We start from the raw sequence: 17729 nt of genomic DNA on the forward strand, positions 1-17729 counted from the left end.
CGCAGCTTCGCGACCAAAATTTGTACCCGCGCACAGGCATCCCGTAAACTTTTGCTGCTGACTGTTACAAGGAAGGGTGACACGACAGCTGATCGCTCTTATCTTACAGGCAATTTTCTCTTGCTGCTCGAGGTGCGTTCCTACCTAAAAAAAAATAAGCGGTTTTTCAGGAAAAGAAATGGCGCAGTATCTGTTTCACATATCGGCGGACACCTGAACCGGGCCGTAAGGGAAGGGATAAAGCAGGAAGTGAAATAAGAAAGGAAGAAAGGGGCCTGAGTGGAGGGCTCGGAATAATTTCGACCGCCTGGGGATCTTTTAACTTGCACTGACATCGTAACGCACACGGCGCCTTAGCGTTTTTCCTCCATTAAAACGCAGCCGCCGCGGTCGGGTTCTAAACCCGAGACCTCCGGCTCAGCAGCAGAGCGCCCTAACCACTGAGCCACCGCGGCGGGTCGTAGATATTGCCTTTGGCAGTTTCCTGCTTAAACATTCGTATGTTGCCAGTGCCGATTTCGACCGCGCGCGAAGTGGATGGATTGATGGATGGAAGGTAGGAGCGTCCCCTTTGAAACGGGGTGATGGCAGTTGCCACCATGCTCAGCTTTTTTCCCTTTATATCAAGTTATTAAAATTCGCCATTTTTTAAAATACGTCTTCCTACACTTTTAACCTTATGTCACCTCTCTGCACAAATCTTCCAATCGCTTTCTGCTTATTTCCACCGCAGATTTATATTTACAGGACCATTGTTATCTCTAAACCCCACGGCCTCAGGAAGAGTGACTGAGAACCTGCATTGACATCGGGATGGATACCATCACATTTTAGTAGTAGGTGTTTTATTGTTTCTACAGATTTACCACACACACAGCACATGTGTAATGTTCGTTAAATTTCTTTTTGTAGCTGCGCGCTCTAAGACGTCCTCACCTAGCTTCAAAGAGTAGGGCACTGCCTCTTGAGCTATCATAAAACTCTTCCTTCCTGATCTGCCTTTTCCAGTATCGATATAGTTCTACACCATGTTTCTTTTTCCATTGAATTTCTCCAATTTTTACCTTCAGCGTTTTTAACCTCTCGTTTAAAGCTCTTTCTTTTTCCGTCCTCGTCCGCATCTGCGTGACGTCGCTGCCTGACACCCTCCGGGTCACTGAACGAAACCGCGGGTGTAGGAATGGGGAAAGTGTTCCCAGGAAGCGGTTAACATTCCGCGCGTCGGCTAAATGCGCCATGACTAAAGCCTTCCTGCGCGGGTGTAGCCGTGTGGCCTGGTCGCCAGCACCCCTCGCAGTGCTCTGCCACCGCGCTTCGATCCTTGTTCGGCGAAATTCTTGGTTTCCACCAAGGTACGACGGCCAGCATTCCGAGCAGGGTTTTTTGTACACCATGCCTTTGGGCCTTTACTTTTCTTGGGCGGGGGAGGAGGCGTCCGATGGTGGAAGGTCTGCTTCCAGCGACCCTACTTTGCACCCCTTCCTTTCCGAGAATACGGGCCGAGGGTTTTCGCTGGCGCCCGGGTTCGAACCCGACCGCGGCGGCTGCGTTTTTATGGAGGCAAAACGCTAAGGCGCCCGTGTGCTGTGCGATGTCAGTGCACGTTGAAGATACCCAGGTGGTCGAAATTATTGCGGAGCCCTGCACTACGGCACCTCTCTCTTACTTTCTTCTTTCACTCCCTCCTTCATCCCTTCCCTTACGGCGCGGTTCAGGTGTCCAACGATATATGAGACAGATTCTACGCCACCTACTTTCCACAAAAACCAATTATTATTATTCGCTGGCGCCCTTTGTGCATGAGATGCATATGCGTTTTTGCAGACGGCGTGTGCTTGTGGTGGCGGCGAAGAAAAAAAAAGCGAAGGAAAGAATGCTGCCCCCTGGGGCAATTGCTATCCGATACACTAACCACCCGAGCTGCAGCCGGCGAAGGTGAAATGGAGAGGATAGCGAGTATAATTATAGGGGAGAGGAAGCAAGAAGGGCAGGGGAGAGCTTTGAAATAAGGGAGTAATTACTCATTGCCATCAAACAAGCGCAGCCTTACGGCTACAGTGGAAAGCTATACAGCTTTCTCAGAAACTTCGCAGTGAAAGAAAAATTCGTCCTGGTCCGCGTTTCGAACCCGAGACCACCGCTTCACAGGAACATTTGACCAACGCTGTTCTCACTTCAAATTATTGATCAATTCGCTCTCGCCCATCCGCCCGGTTAGCTCGGTTGGTAGAGCGACTGCCGCCCGGGTTCGAAGCCCCGACCGGGACGAATTTTCCTTTAACTACGAAGTTTCTGAGAAAGCTGTATAGTTTTCCTCTGTATCCGTATGGCTGCGCTTGGGTGGTTGCCAATGAGCAATTACTCCCTTATTACATATTTACTCCACCTTGGGAGGGTTCCCCTAAACAATTGTCCAGGGAAGAGTTTTGTACACTATTTACAAAATACAAAGAGTATTTTAAAGACAATTTTGTTTTTGCCGCGTCATTTCCGGTTCTGGATAAGGGCTGGTCTGGCCATTCTTACGCCCGTTGGTGCAGAAGGCACAAGACGGACGAAAAGAACGAACGCAGCTTAGTAAGGCCAACACGTGGTAGACTGAACGAAACGTAGTATTAAACAAAAATAATAAGTTACAAAATTAACTAGATGATGGTGTAGACGCGGCGAAAGGTGCTGCTGTTTAGTAATTTAAGGGCAATTTTACCCAAACCATGGCGAAAAAACGACGCAGATTAGGACCGCCGCCGCCGCCACCAGAGCTTTTCGCGACGAGCGCGTTTCTCGCGACCGCGGAGCCGGCGTTGCGCGACTGGCCGCCCGCAGCCGCACCTGGAACCACTCGGGCGGAACAACGGACGGCTGCTGCACGAACGGCACACTACCCCCCCCCCCCCCCCCCCCAACCAATAAATACACGCCGTCCTAAGCCTACGACGGCAAGGTGGGAGAAAAATATACAGGGTGTATGATTATGTGCAATAACAAACGTTTCTATTTCGAGAAATGGCGTAACAGTTACAGAGCACCGCTTTGGAGGCCGGGTTTTCTGGTCAGGTGAAAAGCTCGTTAAAGCATTACTTAATAAATTCTAATTAACATTAGGATTAGTTTGTTCTAGTCAACACTGAGTAACTAAGTAAACTACTGCGTAGAATCCGCGCGCTAAGGGCGAGAAAGAAAACGGTGTGGGAAAAAACAAACGTGTTCATGGCTGGGAAAATGTGTTCCTCTGTAATATAAGGTTTATCCTATCCGTCGTTAGCAGCACGGAGTACTACTGCGTAGGCGAAAGCAGCCGTCTCTCCCCGGAAGACAGCGTTACGCAACCCGCCTTTGCTAATAGAAAAAAAGAAAAAACGACCACTACTTCTTGCGAAGTACAGCAGCACGCAGAAACCGATCGCGGAAAAGGGCTCCCCGCAAAACTTCCGCGCTCCACCGCGTTGGCCCCGATAAGGGGAAGGGCGCGTTGGGACATACCCCACAAGGCACTCGAGACGGCGGCATGCAACCAAGGCCGTTCCGACGAACGGTTTTATCGGAACGCCACCCACGCCGAGGCATGCACGGACACACGGCCGCAGGAAACGCGCAGAATGCCAGCGACAGACGGGGGCACCACCACGCGACGACACGTGTGGGAACACCATCTGCCGAACCAAGGCGAGGTGGACAACTAGGCCTCGACTAGGCACGCAAACATCTCATGCGGAGAGCACAGTTAGCGGTTACTTACTAGGGTGCCTCGATGGCCAGCGCCGCTGAGGCGAGCGGACATCAAGGCGCCCTAGTTACTGCTCGAGAGCAGCGCAAAGCTGACCAGAGGTAGATCTGAACCCCCCTTTCACCACAAACCCCTCCAGAGACGCCCAGAAATCCGTCCCTTAAGTTGGCCGCCACTCGTCTCGTCCGCTACACTCTCCTATTTCTCCCCAATGTTATGGAGTTCGTTAATGAATGCCTCCTTTCTGATATATACAAACCGAGAACATCCGCTTGTTGTCAATTTAGCTTGCGTGCTTTCTTAAATTCCTAGACAGACTGATTTGAGAAAATTTGCAGTGACACTGTCAAACAGAATGCTTTCTTTAGGCTTCAGAGGCAAATGAATCTAATGAGCGGTGCCGGCCAAGCCAGCCCCAATGGTCAGGCGATGCTGTCCTTCACTTATATCCCAAGTAAACATCTATCGGGCTCTTTAAGCTTACACAGATTATATAAGCACGAAACGAGCTGTTGGGAGTATTGCGAACAGCTGCGGATCAGGAGCTCGCTCTACCACGTGACATTGCTCGATGCTTTTTTCTAGCTACCCGCACACAAAACAGACCGGTGAACATTGCGGCGACGGAAGCAGAGCAGCTTGCCCGCCGCAGAGTGGAGGACACGTGACGAGAAGCGAATGCTTTTTACACAAACAAGTGTGCTGCCGCCACGTGCTAGCCAGTTCCCGCCCCGACGCGCGCAAATTACGTTCAACAATGTAACTTTACAGTTTTCGCCAATATATGAAGCAAAGTTGGGCTTCAGGTCCAAAAGCAGCCTAAAAAGTACCGCCCGAGCCATGTTAAACCCATTTTACCTCGCTCCGTAGAGGTCGCAGATTCTTTGAAGCGACCTCTCGACATCGCGAACGCGAATAATAACAATAATAATAATTGGTTTTTGGAGAAAGGAAATGGCGCAGTATCTGTCTCATATCGTTGGACACCTGAACCGCGCCGTAAGGGAAGGGATAAAGGAGGGAGTGAAAGAAGAAAGAGGTGCCGTAGTGGAGGTCTGCGGAATAATTTCGACCAATGGGGATCTTTAACATGCACCGACATCGCACAGCACACGGGCGCCTTAGCGTTTTGCCTCCATAAAAACGCAGCCGCCGCGGTCGGGTTCGAACTCGAAGTCCTAAGCGTTTTTCCAGATGCTTTGAAACCAAGTGAGAGTTACACAGACGGGCCGAGGTCTTCAATCGACTTCAACCTACCGTCTGTTACACAGATGCGAACCAAGCACGGGAAGGTGCAAAAGGGATACAGGGACCGCGGCCTCCAAGATTCGCAACTGTGAACCGGTAATGCCGTGAGGCCACATCACGTGACGCACGCATGTAATTCACTTTTTTTTCAGCTCGTCGCTGCAATAACTGGGGATGACAACTATTTCCTCGAAGTTGTTAACACAAACCAGCTAAATTAACACACACACACACACACACACACACACACACACACACACACACACACACACACACACACACACACACACACACACACACACACACACACACACACGCACGCACGCACGCACACAAAATAGGCACAAGGACTTCACCACGAGGAAACTGTCTTCCAAAAGATTAGGTGCCGGGAAAGGGCGAGTATCCATCGCAAACGTGACACGCGGGAATAGAGCGAATGAGTATATGCATCAATGCTTATTCAACGTGGGCTCGTCGATGACCAAGAAATACGAATAAGTCCAGGGCTGTCGAATGCTGACTCCTTTATATCGTACAAAGCTACAGCGCGCTCTCGCAACCCCACATCCCCGCGCCAACACGTCGCCCTAATTTAATTACGCACCGCAAATGAGAGTAGAAAGGACAGCGCGCGAAACAACCACGGAAACACTAAACAGACAGCTACGGGAACAGTACACGTGTCACTGCCGCGAGAAGCGACTTTTAATAATTTTTCACGAAGAAGTGGAAACGAGCATTGGACGGTGCCAAACGGCTGCAATCCGGGGGGTGTCCGCCATGTTTTTATTTTTGTTTTCCGCACGACGCCGGGACCATCGCGCACGTGGTCAGGCGCGCGCACCGCGGAACGGGGCGCAGTAGCGCGCGGAGTCTCCGCTCTCTTCTTCGGCGAAACAATGGCCTCCTCGCGAGGTCACTGCAGGTCAAGATCAAGACCCTCCCCATTCCGCGTACCCATGGTCATCACCCCTCCCTTCCGCCGACGTCGTCCCCCCACCACACCACTTCGGTTGCCGCCGCAAGGCAGAGGCGCCCTTCGATCGGCGCGACTGCCATGCGCGACCGATGGGCTAGGTTGCCGGGGCGGTGGCGCCATCTGTTGGTGACCACGAACACTAGGCGCACGTCCCCCATCACACACTTGCTCGCTCACAAGCACGCACACAAGCTACCACAATTCGTTACTCAGTCTGGGACGATGTTAAAAATTAAAATTGACATCGAGGAAAGGAAATGGCGCAGTAACTGGTTCACACATCTAGGTGGACACCCGAAGCGCGCCGTAAGGGAGAGATAAAGGTAGCAGTGAAAGAAGAAAGGAAGAAAAAGGTACCACAGTGGAGGGCTCTGGAATAATTTCGACCGCCTGGGAATCTAACGCGCATTGACATCGTACAGCGCACGGGTGCCTTTGGTGTTTAGCCTTCATCGAAACGCGGCCGCCGCGGTCGGATTCGGACCCGGGTACTCCGGATCAGTAGCCGAGCGCTCTAACCACTGAGCATTTTCAGTAAGCTTAATTCAATCAGCCTGGCAAGCATAGAATCCGCGATTTCATTCCATTCCCGGACGTATTTTTCTTTTCTGGGTCATTCTCGTAAGTAAAACAAACAAACAAACAAAAACTGCTAATTGCAGGCAAGCAGTACCCTTGCCATGCAGCAATACCCGCTTAAAAAAATATATAGACATGAATGTTGCTAGTGGCGCAGCGGCAAGGCAGGCGTAGAAGAGAATTAACAGCAACAACACATCTTTTGTTCTTTTGCAGTAAAGTGCAGTACAGAATAAGCCATCACACACAATTCAACTGACGTCACGGCTTCCGCACTTCACATCCCCGACCCCACAATGGAACGCTAGGAACAGAAATGTTCGTCGACTAAACAACCAAGTATCGTAATGAAAGCGCAAACCCTGAGAACCAGAAACGGAAGCACTTAAGACTCCTGTAAATGGGATTGCTACACTACCCCTCTTAATGCGAGAGTTTACCGAGCGCTGTTGGCCAATGCGGACTCAGGGGGGTGATGTAAGAGAAGCTCCACTTGCGAGGAGGCGCACGCAATCGAGGCGATCGCCAAACTCTTTGGGGCAGGCGCGCTGGCTCATTAGGCGAGGGTAGGATTAGCTCCGCATTATCTGAACCTGGCATTACGCGACGCAGACGCATTTAAGAGGCTTTGAGAAAAAAAAATCAAAAACTGCCGCTCTTGATACCGTAGCGCAAATAAACAGTAAATGGACCTCGGGGTTGGTCACGTAATCTGGAGCGCAGATTTCCGATGGCCAGCTAGGGGAACGGACCGGCAATCCTGGGAAGGGAACACGTAGTCAGGCGAGGTTTCGCGTTTCCTAGCACGCTCAGTTGCACAATGAAGCCGGCGTAGAAGACAATGTGCATGCAATAGCACTCGATTCGGTAATGTGACATCGACACTCAAAGCAGTGGTCCACAAGTAACTTTTCGCACGTCGAAACTCTTCGCGCCAGTTAACAATGGAGGCAAAGCAAAAAAAAAAACAAAGAAATGGAAGGAGAGCTCTTTTGGAGGTTCCACGGTGTTAGAATGGGTTGTTCATATGACAAAACCGTTCACGTATCTTTGATCAGAACAGTGCAAGCACCCCAATGGGCAGTTAACCTCCGTAGGGCGTCCTGCGGACATCCTAAACGTCCCGAGGACGTCCAAAGGAGTTTCAATGCCGATTGGGACTCAGTGGTTTGTTTTCGAACTGCCACGAGCGCTGTACGCTTTTAGCGTTCTAGTGCAAATTCCGGCAACGCACTGACGCCAGTGCGATGTTGTTGGGTGCGCCGAAAAATTTACACCACGCCAAGGCGAGGCTATTTCGGGCAACGGGTTAATAGCACTGTGGTGCCTTTTTTATTTCTTGTTTCTTTCTTTATACGCCGCGCTCCGAGTCTGGCACATGCACAACACCGAATGCATAAGCGACACAAACAGCGTTGGAAAAAAAAATAAAAGCACGCACAGAAAGGCTGCAGCAAGCAACATTGCGCCTCGACATGAGAGCCGAGCCAGCCGAGCAGCGGCAAGTGATCGACCCGCCGCACGAAACACATTCCGGAAGGGAGAAAAAAGTGCCTCTAATTGACATGGTGGCGCCATCTACCGGCGTGCGGTGAAACTAACTGCTTCCGCGAAGGTAGCATCTTCCTCGCTTTTTCTGCGAAACCTTGGCCGCAGAACCGAACTAAACCACCGAAAACAACTTAAATTAAAGTTCATTCAATATACACTGTAAGCGGCGTTTGACCACACACAAATAGCACATTATATCGCAAAAAAAAGAAAAAAAAAACACGTTTTCTTGGTTACTTCTACCCGCTTAAAATCTACTTTTCCTTCACTCTCCTTAAACCCCAATGCCTTAGGTAAATCAGCCCCGCTGCTTTCCACTGTAGGGTGAAGTCCTTTACAGAAAAGTGTGAAGTGTTCAGCCATTTTCTCTTCCTCTCCGCACGCAACGCACAACGTGTCTATCTCGTGGTACCTGACTATATGTCTTAGACCGCAAAACTCCCGTCCTGGCCTCAAACAACAAAGAGCTTCCCCTAAAATTATCGCAGATATTTTCGTTGGGAATTTCCTGCTTTAAGATCCTGTATGTTCCCAGTGCCGATTTCGTTAGCATCCCTGTTCTCCACAGAGCTCTCTCTGTTTCTTTAACCTTTTTCTTAACCGATAATTGCTGATTTGCACCCCGACTGCTGTCCAGATATTTGCTTGTCAGTTTTCTAGTTCGCTTTCTCCATTTCGTGTCAACATTCTTTATATACAGGTATCTGAAAACTTTCCTAGCCCACTGCTTTTCCTCCATCTTTCTCAATCGTTCCTCAAATGCTATCTTACTGCTAGCCTCTCTGCTCTCGAAAGACGCCCATCCCATATCACCCTGTACCCCCTGATGTGGTGTATTGCCATGTGTTCCCAAAGCTAACCTCCGTACTCCCCGTTGTTTAATTTCTAGCCTTGCTTGAACATCTGGCCTCATACACAGGACCGCATTACCGAAGGTCAGGCTAGAGACCATCACCCCTTTCCAGATCCCTCTTACCACCCCATACCTATTGTAATTCCACAGTGCCCTTTTTTTCATGACAGCTGCATTCCTACTAGCTTTATTCATTACATATTTTTCACGCTCTGTGACAGGCTACAGCGCCATCCACTACAATACGGCGGAAACCAGTACTTATCGGTACGGACGTCATCAGTTTGAATGGATTGGCGGGAAGATTTTTAAATTCAATTATTTTCAGTCATAAATGCGTTCTTTTTGCCGCCGGACAAAGCACCCAATATATCCAGAAAGAGCCAGTGAATCATTTTTTACTGAGAGCAATAATTGGATGCAGTAGTCTTCACTCTTCAGTGTCCCCTACGAAAAAGGAGTTGCAGCTGACTGTCGTTTGCCTCAGAAACCCCATGGCTACAAAACTCTCCGCCGCCAAGGCTTGAAAAGCAAGCCGCTTGAACGCAGGCACTTAGATTTTAGGCGCAGAAACGATGACCCCGAAACACCCTGCTTGGGCTAATTTTAAACCCCTGGCTACCCCCTCTCTACCGAGCCCAGTTGCAGCCCAGATGACAAGTCCATCTGCGCCGTCTAAGCACGATACGAAGACGCCAGGTGAGGTCAAGAGCCTGTAATTTCCCAGGGGGTACCGCATCCCACAGCCTGTCCAAGCTGTTCGTTTTCTTTCTTCTTCCGCAGAACCGAGGTGAAAGAACCAGGCAAACAAAAATAGTAAATAAACGCGTCAAGAAGGGAGCGTACCCGCGTACGACGTCCAAACGCAATCACGAGGAAAGAGATGCCTAGCCAAGCAAAACGCGTCCCTCGCAAAAAAATATTAAACCCATCGCAAGCGAGCAATCAGGCTCACACGTCGAACGAGGTCTTCTTTTGCGAGCACACGCTATGAGCGGTAAGGATAATTGCTTCTCCGTGGACACGGACGAGTTTGCGCGCGGCAAAAGCAACCAACATGGATGGTCAGTAGCGCTGCATTCAATTACGGGCGGGCCACCACCATGCTGCGTCGAAGTGCAAGGCGATGACGTCACGGTGCCGCTACCTCAAATCCTGTTGCAAGACCCATACCGCGTGGAGGACATTAATAGTAAACACACACACACACACACACACACACACACACACACACACACACACACACACACACACACACACACACACACACACACACACACACACACACACACACACACACACACACACACACACACACACACACACACACACACACACACACACACACACACACACACGTCGACTGACAACCTGGGCTTGTTTCTGTTGAACATGCCGAAAATGACACATGCCGAAACGCCTCACTGGCCGACGCAATCTAGAGCACTGAGCACTGGCCTCGATTTGGTTTTACGTTTGCCATTTCTATTAATACTCGAATCATGGGCCGAATATCCAGAGATGAAAAGTATAAATGTAAAAGGATATCAATACTGTGCAAATAACATTACCACACGTAGGCGGGAGACTCACAAAACGATGAGATCACGGGGACTACGTGTCGAGACGACACTTATGCAAGCTACAAGATAAAATCAGGATGGACTCGAATTATCTCGAAGGATCTGAACGGCACGGAGGTACACTGCTTATAGAAGACAATGGAAAAGGTGACACAACAGACCATCATGTGGGTTTAATATGAACACTGGAATTAAGCCACTGACGACTCTGAGCGCCAAACTGCAGTGGCTGCAAAACCGTACTCGACTGCATTGTATTTTATGGTCACATCCTTTGAATCGGGCGGGCATCGTACTATGCCCAGACCTCATTAAGGAAAATGAGTTTTAGATAAATGAAAACAGAAACGCAACAAAGAGGAAAACACACCTACTAATAAAATAAAACAACCACAAGCGCCATCTCTCCGCAAAGAACAGAGCGGCGCACTAGGGACTGCTATCGAATCCACTAGATGGCAGGAGAAGATGGATGGATGGATACGGCTGAACCCTTTACATCGGGCGGTGGCTCAAGCCACCTAGCCACGTCTTGTGAAATTTTACTCCTGTCTTGTTTTTAGCCACCAATCAGATAACCTTCGCTTGGTTACTTCTAACCTCTTAAAATCCACTTTCCCTTCACTATCCCTAAACCCCAATGCCTTGGGTAAGTCAGCCCCGCTGCCTTCCACTGTAGGGTGAAGCCCTTTACAGAAAAGTATCAAGTGTTCAGCTGTTTCCTCCTCCTCTCCGCACGCAATGCACAAAGTGTCTATCTCCTGGTACCTGACTCTATACGTCTTAGTCCGCAAAACTCCAGTCCTGGCCTCAAACAACAAAGAACTTCCCCTACAATTATCATAGATATTTTCTTTAACAATTTCCTGTTTAAAGGTCCGGTATGTTTCCAGTGCCGATTTCGTCAGCATCCCTGTTTTCCACAAAGCTCTCTCTGTTTCTTTAACCTTTTTCTTAACCGATAATTGCTGATTTGCCCCCTTACTGCTGTCCAGATATTTGCTTGTCAATTTTCTAGTTCGCTTTCTCCATTTCGTGTCAACATTCTTTATATACAGGTATCTGAAAACTTTCCTAGCCCTCCGCTTTTCCTCAATCGTTCCTCAAATGCTATCTTACTGCTAGCCTCTCTGCTCTCGAAAGACGCCCATCCCATATCACCCTGTACCCCCTGATTTGGTGTATTGCCATGTGCTCTCAAAGCTAACCTCCCTACTCCCCGTTGCCTAATTTCCAGCCTTGCTTGAACATCTGGCCTCATACACAGGACCGCATTACCGAAGGTCAGGCTAGGGACCATCACCCCTTTCCAGATTCCTCTTACCACCTCATACCTATTGTAATTCCACAGTGCCCTATTTTTCATGACAGCTGCATTCCTACTAGCTTTATTCATTACATATTTTTCATGCTCTGTCAGATACTCAACACTGTTATTTATCCACACCCCAAGATACTTGTACTCATTCACTACTTTTAGCACGAACTCCTGTATTCTATGCTCGCCGCCCTCTTCATTAAATATCATGACTGCACATTTTTCCTTACTATACTTGAAGCCTAATCTATCTCCCTCTGTACTGCATATGTCTAACAACTTCTGCAGGTCTTCCTTGTTGTCAGCCATTATCACTATATCGTCCGCGTATATTAGTCCCGGTAATGTCTGTTTAATCAATTCCCTTTGCTTGAAAAATGATAGGTTGAAGCCTAGTCCGCTCCCCTCTAGCTTGGTCTCCACACATTGCAGGTACAACATGAACAACAAAGGGGACAGAGGACATCCTTGTCTAAGCCCCCGCTGTATCTCTACAGGCCCTGATATATTTTTCCAGTGACTCTAACCTGATACAACCCCAAGCGCCATCTCTCCGCGAAGAACAGAGCGGCGAACTACGGACTGCTATCGAATCCACTAGATGGCAGGAGAAGCGCGGCACGGCCCGCGCCCTCTGTCGTATGAGGCGCCAAGCAACTTGCAGCGAGTGCTACGAAGCCCTGTAGAGGCCGCGTTCGTCGTTCAGCGCATCTGTGCTTGCTCTACCCAACGTGGTAATTAGCGCATTAAGTTCTATTCGGGCCAAGCTGCCTCCAAAATGGAGATCACTTATTCATCACCTTGTGACGACGATTAAAGCTCTGCTTCACGGATAGTCTAGTTTGGAGGGGTACCAAAGCAGCGAGGCGAGATAAAACCACAAGAGAAAACCTGGCGACAACACGCACACAAAGGCGGGGTGGGGGAGGGGACGCGAATTACCAGCAATATGATAAACTTGTAGCGGTGTTACCATTCATCGTGAGGTCCGATACACCCATTAAGAAAAAAAAATTAATAGCCAGCGCGACAAGGAGAAAATTCCGAAGATAAACGATAAAATATCTCTACCTGGCACTAATGTAAGCACATGCATCCTTACTGAGGTTAGACACCAAACTGGAGCATGCGAATACAATACGCAGCTTACACAGGGCTGAAAGGAGTACTGATCCTAACAAGTTTTTGACAATTTTTTTTTTCGATTTTACAAGTACGGGCCATAAACACTAGCTACCTGACAATGAAAAAATTAGAATGTGCTCGCAGGCAAACCGCAATAAGCAGACGCCGCGGTCAACACCGTCCCTTCTTTGTCACATGTTAACTGACACGGTTAAAAAACGATCAACTCTTTTTTTAACTACCAGACCTGTTTAAGCGAGTCCGCGTCACGAGTAGCAGCTATGTTCAACACGCTGCGACTACCCCACGCAAACAGCTTGAACGATCACGGCAAAAGAGCGCCAACAAGGAAATTAACGCGAAGAGAAGCAGAGGCTGGCTCGATTGCGCGCACAGCGGAAGCCATCACAAGCATCCTCATCAACAGTTCAGGCCCGCCAGCCACCCCGCAGCAAATGAAGCGGCACGGTTACAAGGACGAGCTTATTGAACAGGGCCGGCCGATGGAGGCGAGCGAAGCTGAACAGTGTTCGCGTCGACACCCGACGCGACATTTCACTACTGGTAGGTACAAAAAAAAAAATGAAAGGAAAAACAAGGATAGCAGTTAGCTAATGAGTTATGATCTCAGCCACGCTAAAAACAACAAAGATGAAAACATGACGGCTGCGTACGACGTGTGACAAGCAAGTTCCAACGCAACCGACGGTTTTTGAAAGAACCCAGTAAGAGGTCATTGACTCCAGGGAAGCGGCGAACCAGTGCGCGCGCGGCAACATTGCGGAGAGCCGCGAGTGACTGGCTAGGCGCCGGCAACGCGCACAAAGCGAGTTTAAACTCAATTGAAGGCGCTCATGCCACCACTTAAGCAGTGCGTCACCCTCCAAAGGTTTCCCTTTGTGTGGCTTCCCAGCGGATAGCTGCCCCAACTCCTACAATGAATTCGACATTTGAGACAACGAATGTCGTCGAGCACGCGTGCAACAAGTAGGCGGCAGGCGCGGACAGAGACAAAGCGATGCCCACTAAACCGATGCGAGAAACAGGGAACCAAATAAGCAGGGCGAGAAATAAAGCCTATGCGCATCGTGACGCGCCTGTCGAAAAGTCCCGGTTGAAACAAAGCGCGCAGAAACATTCCCAAACGAAAGGCTTGCTACGCACGTAGCGGCAACAAAGAACAGCTGAAGGCGTTGTCCCCCGAATGCCGCTATGGTGGGGCGCAGATGAATTAGAACATCAGTTGCGACCCACTCGAAGAGGTTATTGAATCTTTAAAAAGCTGGTATGTGCGGCAAAACCAAGCATGCAACGACCCGAGAGAAAGCGTGGTTACACAAAGCCAGCGAGCAAAACCGCGCGCACCAAGGCCCGCAGTATTTGCTCCCCCGACCAGATGCATCGGAATTTTGAGCCGTGTACCGTTTAACCCTACCGAAGGTGGCGCGTACCGACACAAAAGCTTTTTCCGCCGCCGATCGGGAAAAGAAGGACGTGCTTACAAAGCGACCGAAAGCACACACAGCTTCGGTCGGCGCGCGGAGTGTGGGGCAAGGCTTCTTTTTCCTTACTTGAGTTTCGGCGCATCCAGCGACGCTTCTTCCGAATGGGTTAATCCGTAATCCCGAGGCACCGACGCGAGCACCGCACACGCGCACCACTTCCGTCAACACAAGCCCTTCGGGGGCCACGGCGCACCATTCAGCGAACAAAGGCCGTCACTCACGCTTTTTCCCACATGCCGCCATTGCCTTTGTTGCCGCCTACTTCGGGCATCGCGCGCCGCCGCCAGCCGACGCTCTCTATCTATTTGTTTACTTCTTTGGTCACGTGATCCGCCGAATATCAAAATGCGAGCAGCTTTTGCAAAATAACTATTGATCCCGTTTATAAATTATTGATTGTATATATTAGTGCAATATTTGAGGCACATCAGTAAAACCGCAAAGCTTAGCTTCAAAGTTAATTTTTAAAATTTCTAGGCGGCGTTGCTAGAAAGCTTTCTGGGGACGAGAGTTCCTCTCTTGCATGGTAGCCGGCGTGGTGACGTTGCCGCTGAGAAGGGTTTGTTTTGGTGTGCGCTTGCGTGGACTTTCGGCGCAAATAACCAGGTTTGTGGCCTAAAAAAACGCATTGGATGGTCTGTGTTTTCACTTTGACAGGAGTGTTTCACAACTGCCTCGTTTTGTCAGTAACGAAGACGATGGCGACGAGAATGTCGTCGTGTAGGCGACACGTAGCTGCATCGTTGGCGTGGTATCTCTAATCTAACGCATTTCTACATGACGAAGACGTCCCGACTTATGTGCTCATTTTTGCAACAAAATTCGACTTGCACGCTTCTAAAGAATCAAGGGCGTTTAAAGAGTTTGCTTGACTGCTCTGTGTCATCAGTTAATTCGTGCTTTCGTGAAGTGTTAATTTTGATTGAGTGAAGGCGAGCGTAATAAGTTTGAAGAATGTTAAAAGTGTATTCAAGCGAATGCACTTGTTTTAGTTCCATTTAGGTGCCTTGCACTTGTGATTTTCAAACTTCTAGAATGCGGCCTTATCCGCACTAAACCGGACGGTGAAGAAAAGCACCAATTTGCTGCGAGCCTGCCTTGTTTGACAGAATCCAGGCGCTCACACTTTTTGTTGTTTGTGTGTCTGTTCATTCGTGTAATCAATTTCGATCAAATTTTCTAGAAGGAAATGGGCGTGTGCTCGAATTACTTAAGAAGCTACTTGCATTGTATCAATACAGACTCAAATGCCTGACTACTTGTTACTGGCGCAAACACGCGTAGGCTTCATGCACTATTACTTTATTAATTTGCCTTTTTATCCAGTGGCCGTATAAATGCATAAAATTTCATGTCCGAGTTTAACGTTTTTTGCAGAAAGAAAAAAACACAAAATTACCCATAAAGCTTAACGAATAAATGCTCACTTGCGGTTGTTTTAATCAGGTGAGCTTAGTTCATTTCTATTGAATTTGTAATAATTTTGTCTGTTTGTTCGTTGTCTTTTAATAGGCTTTAGTAATTAGTTTCGTTTCCTCCCTAAGTGTAGTGCCTCTTTCATTCTGTGGTAATCAACCGTCGCTAACGTCATTTTTTGTGGGTCATTCATACCAATAAGAGTTTTTGCCTTTTCAGTTGTTAACTGCGAGACCTTTTTCTGCTGATATAATGCTGTGTACTAGTCACTAATTTCATAAAACAGTCAAGTTCTGATTCCTAACGTGATATATGCTGCTTTCTGTCTGCAGGTCACCATGATCACCGACATCCAGCTGGCTGTCTTTGCAAATGCCCTCGGGGTGTCCTTGTTTCTCCTGGTGGTCTTGTACCACTACCTGTCCGTAAACAACCCAAAGAAGAGCGACTAGGTATGCAGAGTCAAGCACAAACCCTTCATTTGCATGAAGAGACATCCAATGAATTTCTAAAGTTTCTTGAGTTACATGAAGAAGTTGTCGGCAAAACTTGTGTGAACGTATTTGTGTGTGAAAATTTGAAGGGACGTTGAGGACAAGTTAAGTTCTCCTGTGTTGATATATTACTGCATTCTAATGACAGACACTACGTGAACTTTTGAAAATGAAGCTATAAGAGCTTCATTTAGGAGCTTCTTATAATCTAGAAAAAGCGAAAGAAAATTTGTACAGGTGTTGTTGTCACTGGCTGGTTTTACAAGTAAACTGCTTGCATTGCAGCAGCACAGTTTTTTCAGGCACAGGTCCCAGTGGCTAGGTTGCACTCGCCTTCACTTCCAATATGGTGATCGCAGAGTCCTTCTCGGTGTTCAATTTCATTTTTAAATGCAATTTTCTTAGCAAGAAATGTGTTCTTTGCTGCCAGACAAACACCGATATGCCCAGAAAGGCCCGCAGAATAGATTTTTATTGAGAACAAAGCTTGTATGGGGTTGTCCTCAGTGCCTTTTCAGCAAAAATCTTAGTTTAGGTCGAAGCGAGACACTCAGGCATCCATGCATTCATATATTTGTGTAGATTAAAAAATCCCCTGGTGGAGGAAGTTTTTAATACAGAGCCCTTATATTAAGCAGCGCAGTCTTTCCCAGAGTTTGGAAACATCTTCTACTGCCATCAAAAACAAACCTCCTTTTTCTCTACGCTGACGCCCAAGACTCTGCAGTGATGCCGCGGTGAAGTGTTTTTTATTCGTATGTCATTCTGGTTCACGGGTGACTGCCTGGACAATGCCTCACTATCTATTTGCTGTCGCTCTTTTTTATTTTGCCATTTGATTTGGCACAAAAAGCTTGCATTTTAGTTTCCTGCTCTGGTCCATTTATGTCGCCACATAGTTAGGGTATTACTGTGCCCGTCGTTTGTCGTTCACTTTGTTAATTTCTTCCTCTTTTACTGTGAACGCAGGCGCAGTGTCTCACTAGACAGTTTCTTGCTTGTTTTTGTATCTAGCTCTCCAATGCTGGTAATCATGCTCCATACATACCATTTCCTGCTGTACTTCGTGCCTTTGGACAACACCAGGATCCATGGATTTCATCCCTGCTCAACATCCTCCGTGCACCCTCTACGGCTTCCATTGTGAGGGTACAGGGGCAATTGGCAATCCATGGTAAACATAGTCTTTCTTTGCTCTCCTGTACCGCCACAACTATTGTCCGGACATCCGAAAGTGGTTTCTGGTGATTCCATGACATCTCTGGTCTGAGGTTTGTACATATCACCATAGCAACGCTCAGAGTGTGCACGCTGGCCCGCTGAAAACATACGAGCGAATCCGCCAGCG

The 17729-nt window shown here is 48.4% G+C and overlaps 1 protein-coding gene across 1 annotated transcript in view; it reads right to left on the bottom strand.

Annotated features, from left to right (window-relative positions):
- The window catches only part of LOC144107864 (phospholipid phosphatase homolog 1.2 homolog), a 66903-nt gene extending 52133 nt beyond the window's left edge, over positions 1 to 14770 (bottom strand). The window contains exon 1 of the mRNA XM_077641076.1: positions 14538 to 14770. The gene's annotated coding sequence lies outside the window, so the exon portion shown is untranslated. The remainder of the gene's footprint in view (positions 1 to 14537) is intronic.
- Positions 14771 to 17729: the final 2959 nt, after the last annotated feature.

This window comes from Amblyomma americanum, chromosome 10 (assembly GCF_052857255.1).
Source record: "Amblyomma americanum isolate KBUSLIRL-KWMA chromosome 10, ASM5285725v1, whole genome shotgun sequence".
Lineage (NCBI taxonomy): Eukaryota > Metazoa > Arthropoda > Arachnida > Ixodida > Ixodidae > Amblyomma > Amblyomma americanum.